The sequence below is a fragment of the Canis lupus genome, chromosome 2, assembly GCF_011100685.1.
Source record: "Canis lupus familiaris isolate Mischka breed German Shepherd chromosome 2, alternate assembly UU_Cfam_GSD_1.0, whole genome shotgun sequence".
Classification (NCBI taxonomy): domain Eukaryota; kingdom Metazoa; phylum Chordata; class Mammalia; order Carnivora; family Canidae; genus Canis; species Canis lupus.
The window spans coordinates 82,489,086-82,507,601 of NC_049223.1; the positions used below are offsets into that span (position 1 = coordinate 82,489,086).

The 18,516-nt window shown below is 48.1% G+C and overlaps 1 protein-coding gene and 1 pseudogene across 4 annotated transcripts in view; one reads left to right on the forward strand and one right to left on the reverse strand.

Moving 5' to 3' along the window:
* Positions 1 to 18,516, reverse strand: part of KAZN (kazrin, periplakin interacting protein) — a 1,012,902-nt gene that overhangs the window by 666,904 nt on the left and 327,482 nt on the right. The window lies entirely within an intron of this gene.
* Positions 1,226 to 13,496, forward strand: LOC102154162 (annotated as a pseudogene).

Genomic DNA, 18,516 nt, shown 5'->3' on the forward strand with positions numbered 1-18,516 from the left:
TGGAAAAGGGACGTGTCCCCATCTTCCAAGTGGTTTCATGAGCCCTGCATGACCTGTGGCAAGGCCCCGGCCCACACAGTTAGGAAGGGATTCCGACTTAACTGGTTGGAACACTGATGTTCCTTAAAGGAAGAAGAAGGAGATGAGGAGGAGGAAGGGGAGGAAGAGGAGGAAGAGGAGGACGTCTCCAGGGTCATGTGAGGCTTCCAGACAAGCAGGACACAGGGCGCCTGTGGCTCGGCTGGCTCGCACGTGAATCAGCCCGGCCTCCAGCGCCTGCGCCTCTGCTGTCCCCGCGTTGCTGGGCGGCCGCCGGGACCCGTGAAGCCTGCGCAAGGGTACTTCACCGCACACCCACGGTGCTCCCCTCACCTGGCCAGGCTGCCTCCGCTCCACCCAGGGTGCAGGCTGGGGCTGCGTGTCCCCTCGGGCAAGGGAGGGCTGCTGGAGGAGGCAGGTACATGGAGGAGGCCGGGCCCGGCTCACCCGTCGAGGTCAGCCCGTGGTGACGGAGGAATGACAGCCGTCCCCACGCACGGACGCACGGAGAGAAGGAAAGCTGGGGAGGCAGGAGCCCACTTATTACCCAGAGCCTGCCAGCCTCACCGCTGAACCTCTGCAGGGGAGGGGAGGCCGGGCTGGCCTGGCAGGAAGCTTCTGGAAAGTCAGATGCCCACGGGGAGCCCATGTGTCAGCTCTGCTCCTGCCCTACCCCGAGGCACCGTCACCCCTTGCCAACAGAGACCCCTGGAGGGGCCGGCCTCCCCTGCGGCCCCGGCTCCTCCTCCTCCCAGCCTCCACCATCACTGAACCAAAGCCCCAAAGGGCCGCTGGGCAGAGAAGGCCCCTCCTTGGGGCATCCCCCAGCACCTCAGCCCACCCATCTCCCCCCGGACTCTCTGCCCCCTAACATTGCCAGAGTGCAAACCAGCCGGGTCTGAGCGGCCAGAGGCGTTGTTTCTGCAGAGCTTGGCGCCTCCTGCCCCACGGCCACCCCGTCCCCTCCCGCTGAGGCCCTCCTGTTTGCTGTGCCCCTGCCCCGCAGGTATCTGCACACACTCTCCCGCTTGAGGCCGCACAAGCCCTAAACCGGGGGCTCTCTGGATTATAGCTTTTTCAAACATTTCCCAAAGTACTCCCAAAGGCATTGAGAGTGTCCCCTGATGTCCCCTAGGAAGGCGCGCATCCTGACAGCAGCTGGCGGCGGCCGCCTGCCAAGGTCAGTGTGGCTGCTTCTCCCGCCACAGGGAGCCCAGTTGGCTCGACGGCTCGAGACGCTCCGGGCCGCGCCCCCCTCTTCCCACGCTGCCATCTGCAGCGCTTCGCCCGTTGCCCCATAGCCCCAAGGTGACTGCTGGGGCCCCAGACATGACAACCGTGTTGGAGGGGAAAAGGTGAGGGCGCAGTGCGGGCAGTGGAGGGTGCCAACAGCGTATTTATAAACGAAAACGTGTTCTAGTGTCTTCTCCCCACAGGGCTGCCCCTGGGCCTCCTCTAGCTCGGGAAGGGAAACGAGCACGCTGGGGGGTCCCGAGCGGCCACGGACGCGGAGCATACAAGCCTCAAGGTCTGTCATAAACCTCAGGTGAGCCTGGGTCAAGGTAAGGGAACCAAACGTCCCCAAAGGTCTCAGAGTCAGCGGGGCCCCCTTCCCCACAGCTCCTGTTCAGAGGCTTACCTGGAGAGGCTCACCTGGAGAGGCCCACCTGGAGAAGCTCCCCTGGAGAGATCCACCTGGAGAGGCTCACCTGGAGAGGCCCACCTGGAGAAGCTCACCTGGAGAGGCCCACCTGGAGAGGCCCACCTGGAGAGGCTCACCTGGAGAGGCTCACCTGGAGAGGCCCACCTGTAGAGGCTCACCTGGAGAGGCCCACCTGGAGAAGCTCACCTGGAGAGGCCCACCTGTAGAGGCTCACCTGGAGAGGCCCACCTGGAGAGGCTCACCTGGAGAAGCTCACCTGGAGAGGCCCACCTGGAGAGGCTCACCTGGAGAGGCTCACCTGGAGAGACCCACCTGTAAAGGCTCACCTGGAGAGGCCCACCTGGAGAAGCTCACCTGGAGAGGCCCACCTGGAGAAGCCCACCTGGAGAAGCCCACCTGGAGAGGCCCACCTGAAGATGCTGGAGAGGCCCACCTGGAGAGGCTCACTTGGAGAGGCTCACCTGGAGAGGCTCACCTGGAGAGGCCCACCTGGAGAGGCCCACCTGGCAAGCTGGAAACTCTCATTCACTGAAATCATTAGCTGGATTTGCAAACACTAATAAAAACATTAGCATATATAAAGATCAACCATAGCCCAATTACTCTCCCCCTTGTCAGATCAAATATTCCCTCATTCATATAGGGTTCCTTAGGAGGAGTCATTCCCTCTCCCCCTACACAGAGCCCCTAAAAGAGTTAAGATCCATTAGCACAGTTCCCATAAATGTGTGCAGCCAAGAGGGTGAAAATAACCACAGGTCCGGAAATCTGAAGACTGAAAATCAAGGCTTTTATAAAGGAAATTCAGGAGATGAGTGTTATAATCCCAAGAACCTCGTTAAGAAAGTCAGGTAAATTCTGTGCTAAATTAAGGATTTGGGCTATCCGCACGTGTTAACCTAGGGGCCCCGGTCGATCCGCAAAGTCGGCTTAAGGCTTGTCCCGACAAGCTGCCTAGGTTTTGAAGGACTATTTACCCATAATTCCGAGACTGAGTGACTAGGTCTACCAGCACTACGCGACAGCCACAGATAGTACTTAACAATGCAGTGCTTATTATGTGCTGCTAAGTGCTTTGCAAGAGTATTTACCCCAAAGATACAGATGCGGGGGACGCCGGGACACCTGCCCCCCAGTGTGCCCAGCAGCAGTGTCCACAACAGCCAGACTGGGAGGAGCCTCGGGGTCCTTGACATGATGGATGAGAAGCCGCGGCCTGTGCACAGGGGGTATCACTCAGTCGCCAGAAACGACGACCACCCACCATTTGCTTCGACGAGGCTGGAGCTGGAGGGTGTGATGCTGCGTGGAGTCAGTCAGTCGGAGAAGGACAGTGAGCATATGGTCTCACTCACACGGGGAATATGACATAGTGGAAGGGATCATAGGGGAGGGAGGGGAGCTGAGGGGGAAACATCAGAGGGGGAGACACACCACGGGAGACTCCTGACTCTGGGGAGCAACCAAGGGGCAGTGGAAGGGGAGGCAGGCGGGGCTTGGGGTGCCTGGGCACTGAGGGGGGCACGTGACGGGATGGGCACTGGGCGTGCAATGCAACTGATAAATTATTAAAAACCACATCTGACACTAAGGATGTACTCTACGTTGGCTAATTGAATTTAAATCAAAAAAGAAAAAAGAAATACCAGGGTATCTAATATAATCTTACAGCTGTCCTAGGAAGGATCTCCATTTTATAGATGTGAAGACTGAGTACCTGCCCTCTGTCTGCATTCTTAGTGCCACTCGGGCGGCGCTCTGCTGCACGCAGCCTAGGCCGGCGGAAGGGGAGCAGAGCAGAGTGCCTGGACTCGGTTGGGCCTGTGAGAGCTGTTTCAACTGAAAGCAAAGCCTTCGGTGGACACTTGTGTCACTGCACACACAGACAAGGATTTACCATCTCAGGGTCCTGGGGTGGTGTGTTCATGCGGCCTTTCCAAGGAGCCACTATCTCCAAGGACCCTTTCATAAGCTGAAACGTGTCGTCCTCCGTGTTAGTCGGGGGTCTCTAGAACCAACAGGTTCTTCCTGGGTGCGTACACGGGAAGGGGAGGTTACAAGGAACTGGCTCTTGGGATTATAGAGGCTGGAAGTCCACGATGTGCGGTCTGCAAGCTGCGATGCTGGAGAGCCGGGGGTGCAGCTCGGTCTGGGTCTGGAGGCCAGAGAAGGAGGAGGGCCGAGGGCAGCAGCAGGTGGGTGTCGCGCAGCAGCAGGCAGGCAGGGAAGGCCTGATTCTTCCTTCCTCTGCCCTTTTGTTCCACCGTGGCCCTCAACAGATTGGATGATGCCAACCACACTGGGGAGGGCAAACCAGTGTACTGAGTCCACTGATCCGATTGCTAATTTCATCCAGGAACACCCTCACGGGCGCAATGATGTGTAGCCAAACATCTGGGCACCCCACCCAACCAGTCAAGTTGCACACCAACCATCACACCCTCAAATTCCTACGTTGAAGTCTCAACCCTCAATACCCCAGAATATGACCTTATTTGGAAATATGGCCTTTAAATAAGTTAAAATAAGGTCATTAGGATGGTTCTAATGCAACATGACCGGTGTCCATATAAGAAGAGGAGATAGGGACACAGGTACGCACAGAGGAAGTACATAGACGCAGAGGAAGACCGTCACCGACAAGCCACGGTGAGAGGCCTCAGAGGAAACCAACCCTGCCAACACCTTGATCTGGGACCTCCAGCCTCCAGACTGAGATCCATTTGTGTTGTTTAAACCTCCAGCCTGCGGTGCTTTGCTACGGCAGCCACAGGACACTAGCACAGACACAGGGTGGTTCTTAGCCTGAAGAGTTACTGGGGCACTCAACTATGTGTGGGGCGGGGGACGGAGTGGGGGTGGTTCCCGGGCCCCTTTAGCTCTTGATATGGATGCTCCAATCTTAAGCTCTACCTCCCACACGTGCTTGGAAGCCAAGCGTATGCCCATGGCCACAGCCGGTGCCAGGTTTTCCTTATTGACTCCAAGTCGCCCAAGAGCTGGTCTCCCATACACCCGCGCTCCCTGTGCGTGCTGGTAGTTGGAGGGGCAGCAGGGACACATCATAAGACCCACGGTATCATTCGCAGGGACCAGCACAAAAGGAAAAGTCAGAGAGGGCCCCCTTGCTCAAAGCCTATTAAGAATTTCAAAAAAAACAAAACAAAACAAAAACAAAAACAAAACAAAACAAAAACAAAAAAAAATAAAATAAAAAGAATTTCAAGGCAGCAAGGGCAGACCACTGAACCAAGGATGGGGCCCTTCTCCGCACGGAGCCCTTGGCAGCCACACAGGCCGTACACCCAGGAAGCTTGCTCTGGTCTCAGGCACGGGCTTGAATGAAGTGGTCAGGGGGCAGGGAGCCCTCTGCCTCCATAGGAATGCAACAGGGACAACGCAATAGACACAAAGGGACAGATGCGGCTGGGACAGGGACTTTGGATTCATGCGCCACCTCTCCTCCAGCCCAGCACCAGCCTCCTGGGCCTCCGTCTCTGGTCTCCGTCGGCCGTCAGGACCAGAGGGTAGACGGCTGGTTGCCACAGAGGAGATGCAAGAAGAGAGTTTTGCTTAAGACAGGCGTCCGTAAAATGCTGAAGCCGCCGGCTGCCTGCTGGGATGCGAAGGGCACGCCTGCTGCTCTACATTTGCTTTTTGTTCAAAGACATAGCAATTAGGAGAAGGATAACAATGGCCAACTTTTATTGGGCCCTTGACATACACCAGGCTCTGCTGTGAACCTGTTACGGAGACGGCTTCACCTCGTTCCCTCCAGAGCCCCCTGAACTGGGCACCTTACTGCCCGGGAAGGGCACGGAGAGGTTAAGCCCAAGGCCGCGCTTCATCAGGGGAAGAGCTGGGATTCCTCTGGGGCCCTGTGTCTCCAGGGTGCAGGCCTGAGTATTTGGCATCGTCACACTTCCTTTCAGCAGACCCAGGAGGAGAGAAGTAAATCCATGTGCTCCGAGGACGAGGAAACAACACAAATGCCAACTTGGCACAGGCCCAGCGCCGAGAGAGGAGATCTGTTCTGGGGCGAGCGGGGGAGCAGGGTTTTCCTATTTCCATCAAGGGGAAACCAGAGAAACCATCTCTGCTGTAATTTGCTCAATGACCTCACACACAAAAAATCTCTGACCTCACTCAGCGTGTCAAATAGATGCTGATTGGGGACGCATTGACTTCTCAGGGTCCCCGTGATAACCAGAGACGTCCAGAGCTGCTCGTCATTGAACTGCTCCAGGATCAGCCACTGGCTCTTAGCTTTTCTCTCTACCTTCTATCCATTCTCCACACTGGAGCTCAGGCCATTTTTTTCATGGAGTAAATCCGATAGTCATTTCCCGTAACGGCTTTCCATGCTCTGAGGATTAAGGCAAAACTCCCTTCCCTGGCCTGCAAAGTCCTCTAGAATTTGGCCCCAACCTGCTGCCTGCCCATCCTCCCCCCTCCCCGCTCTCCATCACTTCCCGGGCCTCAGCGCCACCGGCCTCCCTTCAGAGGATGACTTCCATCCTGCTCTCCCCGGCCGCAGGGCCTCTGCACACACTGTTCCTGCTGCTGGGAGGGAAGCTCTGCCTTTCTTCTTTCACCTTGGTGACTGTCACTTGGTCCTCAGCAATCGGTTCAAGAGCCAATTCCTTCCTTGTTAAAATGGTGACTTTATAGAGACATAATTCAAATGGCACAGCATTCACCTACGTAGAGCGCACAGTTCAATGGTTTTTGGTACAGGCACAAAATGTGCAGCCATCATCACAATCAATAACTTCAGAACGTTCTCATCACCCCGAAAGAAATCCCTTACCCGTCAAAAGTCACTCCTCATTTCCCCCTTCTTCCTCTTTCCCCACGCCCCGCCCCAGGCAACGCTAATCTAGTTTCTGTCTCTATGGATTTGCCTATTCCAGGCATCTCACAGCAAGGGAACCTCACAATGCATAGTCTTCGGTGAATGACTTCTCTCATTTTAGCACCTTGTTTTTCAAATTTCACCCATGCTGTACTTGTACCAGAACTCATTGCTTTCTTCCTTTCTTCTTCCTTTTTTTTTTTTTTTTAAATTTTACTTATTTGCTTGAGAGAGAGAATGCACACCAGTTGGGGGGGGGGGGTAGGCAGAAAGAGAGAGAGAGAGACAAGCAGACGCCCCGCTGAGCAGGGAGCCCGACGAGGGGCTTGATCCCAGGACCCTGAGATCATGACCTGAGCCGAAGGCAGATGCTTAACTGTCTGAGCCCCCCAGGAGCCCTGAACTCGTTCCTTTCTATTGCCAATAATATCCCGCTCTGTGGATATGCTACGTTTTACTTATCTGTCCATCAGTGGATGGACATTGGAGCGGCTTCCACTCACTGCCTATTACGAATCGTACTGTTGTGAACATTTATTTTTTTTATAAATTTATTTTTTATTGGTGTTCAATTTGCCAACATATAGCATAACACCCAGTGCTCATCCCATCAAGTGCCCCCCTCAGTGCCTGTCACCCATTCACCCCCAACCCCCGCCCACCTCCCTCCCCTTCCACCACCCTTAGTTCATTTCCCAGAGTTAAGAGTCTCTTATGCTCTGTCTCCCTTTCTGATATTTCCCACTCATTTTTCATTTTTTCTCCTTTCCCCTTTATTCCCTTTCACTATTTTCTATATTCCCCAAATGAATGAGACCATATAATGTTTGTCCTTCTCCAATTGACTTACTTCACTCAAGCATCATACCCTCCAGTTCCATCCACATCGAAGCAAATGGTGGGTATTTGTCGTTTCTAATGGCTGAGGAATATTCCATTGTATACATATTTGCCCATTTTCTAATTGAGTGGAGTTATTTCCTCTTGAAGTCAGCTGCCTCCACTGTCAACAAGCTGTTTAAGAATAATCCTAGAAAACGGGTTGTTGTTGTTGTTGTTGTTTCTCTCTTAGAATGAAGAACACGTTTCTGCTGTGACAAGCAGGAGTTCAGCCTCAAAAAATAATTTAAAATCTGGGGACCTGACAAAAATGCCTTTGGAGAGTCTGTAAATCCAGAAGGAAAACTCAGACTTCAGGGAATTATTTTGTCTGAAAAACTGCAGCCCAATTAATATTCTGTGAAAGTTAAAAAAAAAAAAAAATAAGTAAAAAAAAAAAAATCTCGAAGTGCCAAGCTCTGGATAATCTTGTTAATCGTGGTTTGCTCCCCCAAATCTTGCTGTGCTCTGTGACTCTTCCATTCTGTTAGTTTCCCTAGAGAACAAATAAACTCATTTGTCTGACCTCATTCTCTAGCAAGGGCAGATCGAAATTCCTTGGAGAAATTACAGAAACAGCACTGCACTTCTTGCAAGGTGATCCTCCCCCGAATCTCCCCCTCTCCCCGGCCTCCCTGCCAAGGCTCCCCTTCTGACATTAGCATCTATTATCTCCCCAGCTGAATTCTTCCCTAAAGGGCACTCAGCATGTCTGGCCCACGCCAGTGTCAAGGCAACCTCACGGACCGTGAAGGAAGCAGGAGTTCCTGGAGGAGGGCGGGAAAGAAACCCAGCGGAAAGATTCCGGGGTCAGGGCAAAGCTGTCCTGACCTCTGCAGTGAAAGAAGTCCCAGGAGCTGGAGGTACCCACCATGCAGAGCTTCTGTTTCCTTGGTAAGACCATCTCCACGCAGGCAAGAACGCTCAGAACCCCAGGGCCTCTGTGTCTTTGCTGAGAGGGGCATCATGTCTTGGAAGGAATTAGAGCATCCTGTAAGGAGGATCACAGGCCTGAACCCCCAGGACAACAGAGATGCTCCGCCATACAGACCCTTGCAGAGCAAGATGCTTGAATAGTCAGGCACAAGGGATCTCGAAGGTGCACTGTGGCTTCTGCACTCTCCGGAATAAGGTTTGGTTCGGTAAGAAGGAATCGTCCGAGCACATAGGTAAGTCGAGGATCAGACTTCCTGCCTAAAGACCCGAGTTTCAGGTTGGAGTTGTATTCCCGGGAGTGATGTCCAAGTTCAAAACACAAGCTGCTCCCTCCGTGGGGATTCCGAGCAAGCACTCACCACCCCATTCCACAGGCTGAGAGGACTTCTGCTCACGCGTTCTGTTCCAGCCCCTGAATCACATCTGGAACAGGGGATGAGCAGAACGTTTGCAAGAGATGCAGTCCAGAGAGTAAAGCGTGGAGGGGAAGGAGTCAGGAAAAGCTTTTTTTTTTTTTCCCCCCTTAGGTAACAAAAATGGTTTTCATACAAAATGTTTCTTGAAAATTCACTGTATGTGTGATAAAAGCAGAACGAAGCTGATCCAAGTGGATTATTTAAAACGTATGTTTGGGGAGCTAGGGTGTTGGAATGAGGGCAGCCAGCAATTGGTCTGGTTTGTCTGGGACTTTCTTGATTTCAGACTCATGCCCCTGCAACCCCTCAGTCCTGGGCAAACTGGGACAGGTGACCACCCTATTGGAGAATGCTCACTGGACCAGTCCCCTGTGGCTTCCCATGGGAACCTCCAGGGCTCCAGGAAGTGATACGACAACAGGGACCAGGGTCCCTGTGTCTGCTTCTCGATCTCCTGGGCCAAGCTCTATGCTTTGCCTATGGAAGTACTTAAGAAATGTTGCTCAGATAGAAGTGGCAAAGGACCCCCAGAACAACACCTAAAATATCACTGTCATCGAGGAAGCGTCAGGAAGAAAAGGGGACAGGAGAGGTACATCAGGTTTCTAGAATGCTCCAGACCTGGGTCAGATGCTTCACTGCATTACCTCGGAAAACCCAAGGTGATGATTTGGAGGTAGGACAGTGAGGCTGGCATGGGGGCTGATAGGATGATGCAGGTGTGTTTGCTTCTAGCACCCTTGACCTTGGCATCATATTGCACTTTTGTAGTCTCAAAGGGACCCCGGCAGGGCCCCACCTTTCCTCACCGCCTTCCCCATATGCCTTGGATCACCATTCTTCCAGCAAGCCGTCTTGGCTCCAACCCGCTGCTGCCTGCCAGGGCTGTTGGCCAGGATACTGTTTGGCAACATGTGCCCTTCCTGCCCACCCCAGGGCTTGGAGACTCTCTGCCACTTCTGGCTTTGGAGGAGAGCTGCACGAGAATAAAATCCTAGCTTACGGCAGCTGCAAAATCCAGAAGCATGGGCCAAGCCAGGCTCTGCACCGCCCCACCAATGCGTGCAGTTCAGAGGGAGAAAACAGCCTGACGAGACCCAAGGAGGGGAGGCCCAAGACAAGGCTCAGCCTGCCCACGGGGCCGTGCTCAGTGATACAGGGACAGTCCCTTGGGTCTTGGATCATGTCAGGCCATGGCAGTCCTAGGATTCCCATTTGGCTCAGTGGCACCAAAGTTCCTTCAAGTCCGGTGGCTGCGATGTGCCTTCCAGCTGCTTCGCTCTATGTGTGCAGAAGCAATCCCCCGAGCCACTGCTGCTGATAAATATATACGTGCATCTCAGTTGCCTTCGCCCTTCAATTTTGGTGGAAAGACGCGGTTTGCATATTTGTAGACTTGGAGACAAACACAGTTCTTTCAGGGACCCCAACTGGAGCGACTCTTGGATTTTTGTTTTGACTACTTGGATCAAAGGAAGTCAAGAGAAATTGGTGGCCTCCTGACATGGCATTGTGCCATGAGAACGGTCAGGAATCATTCCAGAAATACCCAGTGAATTGGTTTCAAGTGCCTCTGGACAAAGATTCGACACTTCAAGTTTAAGTGTTAACTCCGAATTAGAGTTGACAGATTTTAGATGTGCTGGGTTTGAATCCTGGCTACTTACCGCCTGTGTGATGGGTGGGCTGCTTACCCTCAAGCTCAGGACCCTGAGATCCTAATCTGAGCTGAAACCCAGAGTTGGACACTCAACTGACTGCACCACCCAGGAGTCCCCGCAGTTCCCCTTTTTATAAGGATGCTGATCATATTAGCATATGGATTAGCAATACGTAGCCCACCCTATACCTGTACGATCTCATTTAAACTAATTACATCTGCAACAACCTGGTTTCCTAGTAAGGTCCATCCTGAGCTACCGGAGGTTATGATTTCTACATACGGATTTTGGAAAGCCACAATTCAACCCATAACAGCTATTTGCCTTCTAGACTTGTGAGCTCTTTTTCCTGCAGAAGCAGGCAGAGGAGGGGTCAGCATTCCCTCCTCCCGTCTGGACCAGCAAAAATGCTCCTGCTCTGTTCTACAGCCTTCATCCCACCTCCTGGTTCCTGCAGCTTGAAGGCCTGTCTTCCTCACTGGGGCAACTTTCTCTTTCTCTCTCCCTGCCCATCCCGGCAATCCAGGACACTGCTGTGCACATAGCAGACACTCCATAAATATTTATTAAGTGAATGAATGTGCCATTTCATTTAATCCTCAAACACCTCTAGCAGATAAACATCATTATCCTGTTTCATGATAAAGAAAATGATCTGTTTATATTTGAAGCTACTGCCTTTGGACAAAGGTGCCACCGGTATAACTGCTGGTTTTCTAGAACACCCCAGACCCCTGACAGTACTAAACTCACAAGACACGTCTGCCTAACAGGTCCCAAGGCCTCTCCACAAATCTCCTAGTGAGAATCTCTTGTTTTTAACAAATGCCTCTGTGTGACTCTAAAATCAGTTCCAGGGATCCCTGGGTGGCTCAGCGGTTTGGCGCCTCCCTTTGGCCCAGGGCGCAATCCTGGAGTCCTGGGATCGAGTCCCACATCGGGCTCCCGGCATGGAACCTGCTTCTCCCTCTGTGTCTCTGCCTCTCTCTATGTCTATCATGAATAAATAAATAATCTTAAAAAAAAAATAAATAAAAAAATAAAATCAGTTCCATTTGGAAACAACTGCCTGAAGATGTAAATATGAAGGTGGAGGGGGCAAGGATCTCTCTTCTTTTGATTTTGTGTTTTCCTCTGAAGGAACAGGAGTCTGGAAACACCCCTAGCTTCTCTCTCCTGCTAATTCAGCATCTTCTCTGGTGAGTTTGGGACAAGGGATCAGACATGCCTGACTTTGCCCCTTCCTTTCTCCTTCTGCTGCCTCAAGTATGCACATTTGGTCTGGTCTGTTCTCTGCCAGGCAGTGGGGGTCTTGGCTGGAAGGCGGGGGACAAGATACCAAACTGCTTTGGTATTTAGATAACGTTGGAAACATTCAAACAAGCAATACGATTTTTACGTCAACATTTAGAATATGTCCAAAGTTACATTCTTTGGAACTCCTTAAACCTATGACAAATACAAATCAGATGACCACTTAAAAAAAATCCGTGCAAAGGTTCATAGTTTCACAAAACAGACACAATACACAGCACCATTAGTGCTGAGGAGAGAGTCTTGCCAAAAACAAAAAACAAAAAACAAGAAAACTATTCTGATCGGGCCTCTGGGTCTCACCAGCACCAGTTTATAGAAAATAAAAGCAGAAAGAAGAGAATGTTAACTGACACCACGTCTAGATTACAAAATACCCAAAAGGGGGGAAATTTATGGAGTAAATGATCTAGTTTCTTCAACAAATAAATGGCCCCAAATCAGATCAATAAAAAGAGAAGAAAACCAGAGATGCTAAAAGGCTTAAGGAATTGATCAACTAAATGCAACATGTGACTTTGCATCAGATTTAAATAGATCAGCAGTCAGAGAAAGCATGAGGCCATAATGGAAACATGAACACGGGCCAGATACTTGATCAGATTAAGAAATTATTGCTAATTTTTACTTGTTAAGAAAGTAGTGCAGTGCTGTTAAACAAGAGTCCTTATCAGTCAGACGTAGGAACGAAAAAGGTTAAAGTTACGACAGAGAATGCCTGAGAGTTGCTTCAAAGTAATTTGGAGTGGTCGGGGTGGGACTTGTGACGAGCTGATAATTATCACAGCAGAGAAATGGGCACAGGAGAGAGCCCATTACACTGTTCTAACTTTGTGTATTTTTAAAAGGAATTTAGGCATAATAAATGGCACTGTGCCTGTGGTTTTGAAAAGATGCCTTACCTTTTAGAGACATGCTGGTACAATTGTGGATAAAAGATATGAGGTATGGCATTTACTTTAAAATAACTACAGGGTCTTTTCCGGTTACTGCAGCACGAGCTACCATGAGCAGCAAAGTCTCCTGCGACACCCTGTAGGAGGCGGTACGAGGTCCTGCACGGGAACCAGCGCAAGCGCCGGAAGTTTCTGGAGACGGTGGAGCTGCAGATCACCCTGAAGAACTATGACCCTCAGAAGGACAAACGCTTCTCGGGCACCGTCAGGCTTAAGTCCACTCCCTGCCTGAAGTTCTCCGTGTGTGTTGTGGGGGACCAGCAACACTGTGATGAGGCCAAGGCAGTGGATATTCCCCACATGGACATTGAAGTGCTGAAGAAACTCAACAAGAATAAAAAACTAGTCAAGAAGTTGGCCAAGAAGTATGATGCCTTTTTGGCTTCAGAATCTCTGACTAAGCAGATCCCACGAATCCTGGGTCCAGGCCTGAATAAAGCTGGCAAGTTCCTTCCTTGCTGACCCACAATGAGAACAGGGTGGCCAAAGTGGATGAAGTGAAGTCCACCATCAAATTCCAGATGAAGAAGGTGCTATGTCTGGCAGTGGCTGTTGGCCACGTGGAGACGATGGACGATGAGCTCGTGTACAACATCCACTTAGCTGTCAATTTCCTGGTGTCCTTGCTCAAGAAGAATTGGCAGAACGTCCGGGCTTTGTACATCAAGAACACCATGGGCAAGCCCCAGTGCCTTTACTAAGACTGTTTAATAAATCCTAGTGCTACCGTTAAAAATCATAATAATAATAAATAAAATAAAATAACTACAGGAAACAACTGAGAGTCGCTGGAGGGGCAGTGGGTAGGGGATGGGGTAACTGGGTGATGGGCATGAGAGACACAGAGAGGGGCAGAGACACAGGCAGAGGGAGAAGCAGGCTCCCTGCAGGAAGCCCAACGTGGAACTCGATCCCGGGACCCCGGGGTCACGCCCTGAGCTGAAGGGAGGCGCTCACCACTGAGTAACCCAGAGGTCCCTAAGGAAGGAACCTGATGGGATGAGCACTGGGTGTAAATGCAACTGATGAATCACTAAATTCTACCTCTCAAACTAATAGTACACTATATGGTAACTAAATTGAATTTAAATAAAAAATTTAAAAACAATAAATAATTGAAATAAAAAATAAATACATTGAATTTAATTTCTATGAGAAAAACACAATAATTCAGGTTGGGTGTGTGCTATGGATTCAACGTCTTTGTCCCCCATCCCCACCCAAGTTCATATATTGATGCTCTAAGCCCCAGTGTATTTATAGGTGGGGCCTTTTGGAGGCGATTAGGTCATGAGGATGGAGACTTTAGGAATAGGAGAGACACTAGAGATATGACACTAGAGATATGATCTCTCTCTCTACAATGGCAACCTTCCGCAAGCCAGAGGAAGAGTTCTCATCAGGAACCATATCAGCCAGCACCTACAATTTGGATTTCTCAGTCTCCAGAACTGCGAGAAATAAATGTTTCTTACATCCCTAGTCTATGGTAATTTGCTACGGCAGCCCAGGCTGATTGACACAGTGGGTAATGGATAAAATACAATTGGCTGTATATTGTTAATTTTGGAAGTTGAGTAATGAGCCCATGAGTCCTCTTTTCATTATTTTCTCTACCTTTATGTTTGAAAATTTACAATAAAAACTTTTTTAAAACAGAAAAAAAAGAGGAACTACTTCCTAAAACCTATCTTATGAGGCTCCTATACTTTGGATATCCAAGCCAGACAAAGACAGTCCAGTAATGAAAATTACACGCCAATCTCATGGATGAATATATAGGCAGAAGTCCAAAATTAAATTTATTTATTTTAAAGATTTGTTTATTTATTTATTTGAAAGGGGAGGGGCAGAGAGAGAGGGAGAAATAATCTCAAGCAGACTCTGCACTGAGCTCAGAGCCCAACTTGAGGCTCAATCACACAACCCTGAGATCACGAGCTGAGCTGAAACCAAAAGTCAGATGCCCAACCGACTGTGTCACTCATTTGCTCCCAAAATTAAATTTAAATAAAAGATTAAGAAACTAAACCCAGGATGCCTGGGTGGCTCAGCGGTTGAGCATCTGCCTTTGGCCCAGGCTGTAATCCTGGGATCCAGGATCGAGTCTCATATCAGGCTCCCTGCCTGGAGCCTGCTTCTCCCTCAGCCTATGTCTCTGCCTCTCTCTTGCTGTGTGTCTCATGAATAAATAAATAAAAATCTTTAAAATTTTTAAAAAATAATGGAACTAAACCCAACAATGTACGTATAAAACAGAATAGCATGATAAAGGAATACAAGGTTGGTTCAACATTGGGAAATTATTCACATATATTATGGCTTGACTTGCATCCCTCCAAAAACTGTTGAAGCGCTAACCCCAGTACCTAGGAATGTGAGCTTATTTGGAAATAGGGTCTTTGCCAATGATCAAGATGGGATCATTAAGGTAAACCCTAATCCAATAAGACTGTGCCCTTATAAAAAAAAGAAAATATGGACAAAAGGACAGATGCAGATGATGTGAAGAAATAGGGAGAATATCATCTATAAGCTAAAGAATGCTAGAAGCTACCAGAAGTTAGGTAAAACGCCTCCAAACCCTCAGAAGGAACCAATCCTGTGGACATGTTGATCTTAGACTTCCAGCCTCCAGCACTTAGAGACACTACATTTCTGTTGTTTAAGCCACCCAGTTTACAGTACTCTGTTATGGTAGCCCTAGGAAACTAGTATAATGTAATTCACTATGTGAATAAAGAAGAAAAAAACATATGGTCATTTCAATAAAAATTCAGCTGCTATTTATGAAAAACAAGAAGGGAGGGAGTGCCTGGGTCACTCAGTTGGTGAAGCATCTGCCTTCAGCTCAGGACATCGTCTCAGGGTCCTGGGATCGAGCCCCACATCGGGCTCTCTGCTCAGCGAGGAGTCAGTTTCTCCTTCTTCCTCTGTCCCTCTCCCTGCTCTTGTGTACTCTCTCACTGTCTGAAATAAATAAATTAAAAAAAAAAAAGGAAGAGGAAGAGGCAGCCGCATAATTCTTAGCAAACAAGGAATAGAATCAATTTCCTTAACTTAAAAAGACATCTATAAAAAACTTACATCAAATTGTATGCTAAATGGTGAAACTTAAGCTTCTCTTTAAAATCAGGAACAGCACAAGAACCCACCCAATGATTACAACTTCTGTTCAATAATGTGCTGGTGGGGGCCTAGTCAGCACAGCAAAATAAATATTTTTTTAAATGAAGGCAAGAAAAAAAAGTTAACGATTTATAAAAATAAAACTGTCATTTCTTCCACATATAATTTTCATCAGAAAATCCAAATAATTTATAGAAAAATTATTAGAATGAAGAAAAGAATTTAGCAAGTTTCCTGATATGTGAAAGACAATGAATTCTATACACCAGCAACCAAGCATGCAATTTAAAAATACCATTTACCTTAGCATAAATGAAGTACTTAAGAACAAATCTAATTAAAGATATATAAGACTCATGTGTAGAAAATTATACAACTTTATTGAATGAATGAAGAGACATACCATGCCCATGGATATGAACACTTAATATTATAAAGATATGAATTATCTTTTTTAATAATAAATTTATTTTTTATTGGTGTTCAATTTGCCAACATACAGAATAACACCCAGTGCTCATCCCGTCAAGTGCCCCCCTCAGTGCCCGTCACCCATTCACCCCCACCCCCTGCCCTCCTCCCCTTCCACCACCCCTAGTTCGTTTCCCAGAGTTAGCAGTCTTTATGTTCTGTCTCCCTTTCTGATATTTCCCACACATTTCTTCTCCCTTCCCTTATATTCCCTTTCACTATTATTTATATTCCCCAAATGAATGAGAACATACAATGTTTGTCCTTCTCCGATTGACTTATTTCACTCAGCATAATACCCTCCAGTTCCATCCACATTGAAGCAAATGGTGGGTAAAGATATGAATTATCTTAAATCTAATGCAATTTCAAAAAAATACTGAAATTTTTTCATGGGACTCAATAAGTTGATTCAAAAATCAATATGGAAGAAGAGAATACTTCCCCCAACAGCCAAGGCATTAAAAAAAAAAAAAAAAAGCCAAGTAGGAAAATGTGCCCTACTTATTACCAAGAATTATAAGGCTACAGTAGAAAATATAGTCTTCATCAAGGGATATACAATAGGACAGTGGAACAGAACAGAAGCCCAGAAACAGATCAATGCAAATGGGAACCTGGAATATGATAGACCTAACATCATAAATCTGTGGGGTACTTGAAAGATTGGTGATCCATAAGGGAAAGATATGAAACTGGATTCTATCACACCAGGGAGAAAATACCAGTTTCAAATGGCCCAGCAACTAAGAGCAAAATGCAAACATTTTAAACTTCTAGAAAACAATGTAGGAGAATATCTTATCTCAGGCTAAGGAACGATTTCTTTAATAGCACGCAAAACTTAATTATACTGAAAATTTAAAGAATAAAAAAGACAAGTCACAAGTGAAGATTTTTGCCATTTGCAACAGTGAACAAAGGAGTATTATCCAGAATAAGCAAAGAGTTCCCAAGAATCAATATGAAAGTTACAGTTAAAAAAAAGAACACATGAACAGGCATTTCGTAGAAAAAAGATAATAAACATTAAAATATATCATCTTCATTAGTAATCAGCAAAACATCTAACAAAATATAATATCATTTCATACCTTTCATACCATTTTATACCCTGGCCAAAAAAACACAAAAAAACAAAAACAAAAAAACAAAAAACTCACAATACCAATTAGTTTCCTTAGGATGACAATCCTGTTATCCCTGAGGCAGGTAGGTATACCTAGGGATGGATGGAATTCCTGGGTGGTTGTCTGTGGCCATAAATTAGATGGGGTTTAATGCTCAAAACAAAAACCATTCTACATATTTAAAATGGAGAATGATTTCCTATTGGGAATTAGGCATTTAGAAATTTGTCTGAGGGGCTGAGGGAGCATTCTTGTTGTCATGACCCCCAGGTACATACAGAATGGAGTCACTTTTGGACCTACTACCCCTGAGATATCCCTGGAGCTATGATGGAGGCATATCCTCGCTCTCTCTGCAACTGACTGCCACACACGGGAAGCTAGAAATGGGGCATGTGGAGCCTCTATCCCAGGATTAGGGAAGCCAGGTTAGGAGGGTTGCCCTTCCCATTGTCTATTTCCTTCCTCCCTCCCTCTCTCCCACCCACTCTTCCCTCTTTCCTATCTGAGGCAGAACTCACACATCATAAAATTCATGCTTCCAGTGCACAATTCAGAGGTTTTCATTCTAGAACATTTCCATTTCCTCCAAAAGAAACCCACAGCAGTCACTCCCCATTCACCCCCATGGTGCCCCTGGCAACTGTGCGTCTACTTTTGGCCTCCATGGTTTTGCCTGTTCTGGACATTCCATATAAGTGGGATCATACAACATAAAGTCTTTGGTGGCTGGCTTCCTTCACTTAGCATAATGTTTTCAAGGTTCATCCACGTTGTATGTAGTACTTCGTTCTTTATTCCAAGTATTTACTCCTTTTTATGGCATAATAATAATCCATTGTACGGATATGCCACATTTGGTTTTTATGTTCAGGTGGACATTCGGGCTGTTTCCACTTTGTGGCTACAAATGAATAATGCTGCTATGAACATTCACGTACAGGTTTTTGTATGGACACATGCTTCTATTTCTCTTGGGTGTATGCCTAGGAGTGAGACTGCCAGGTTGCCTGGTAACTATGCTTAACCTTTCGAGAAACCAACAGACTCTGCCAAAGCCACTGCAT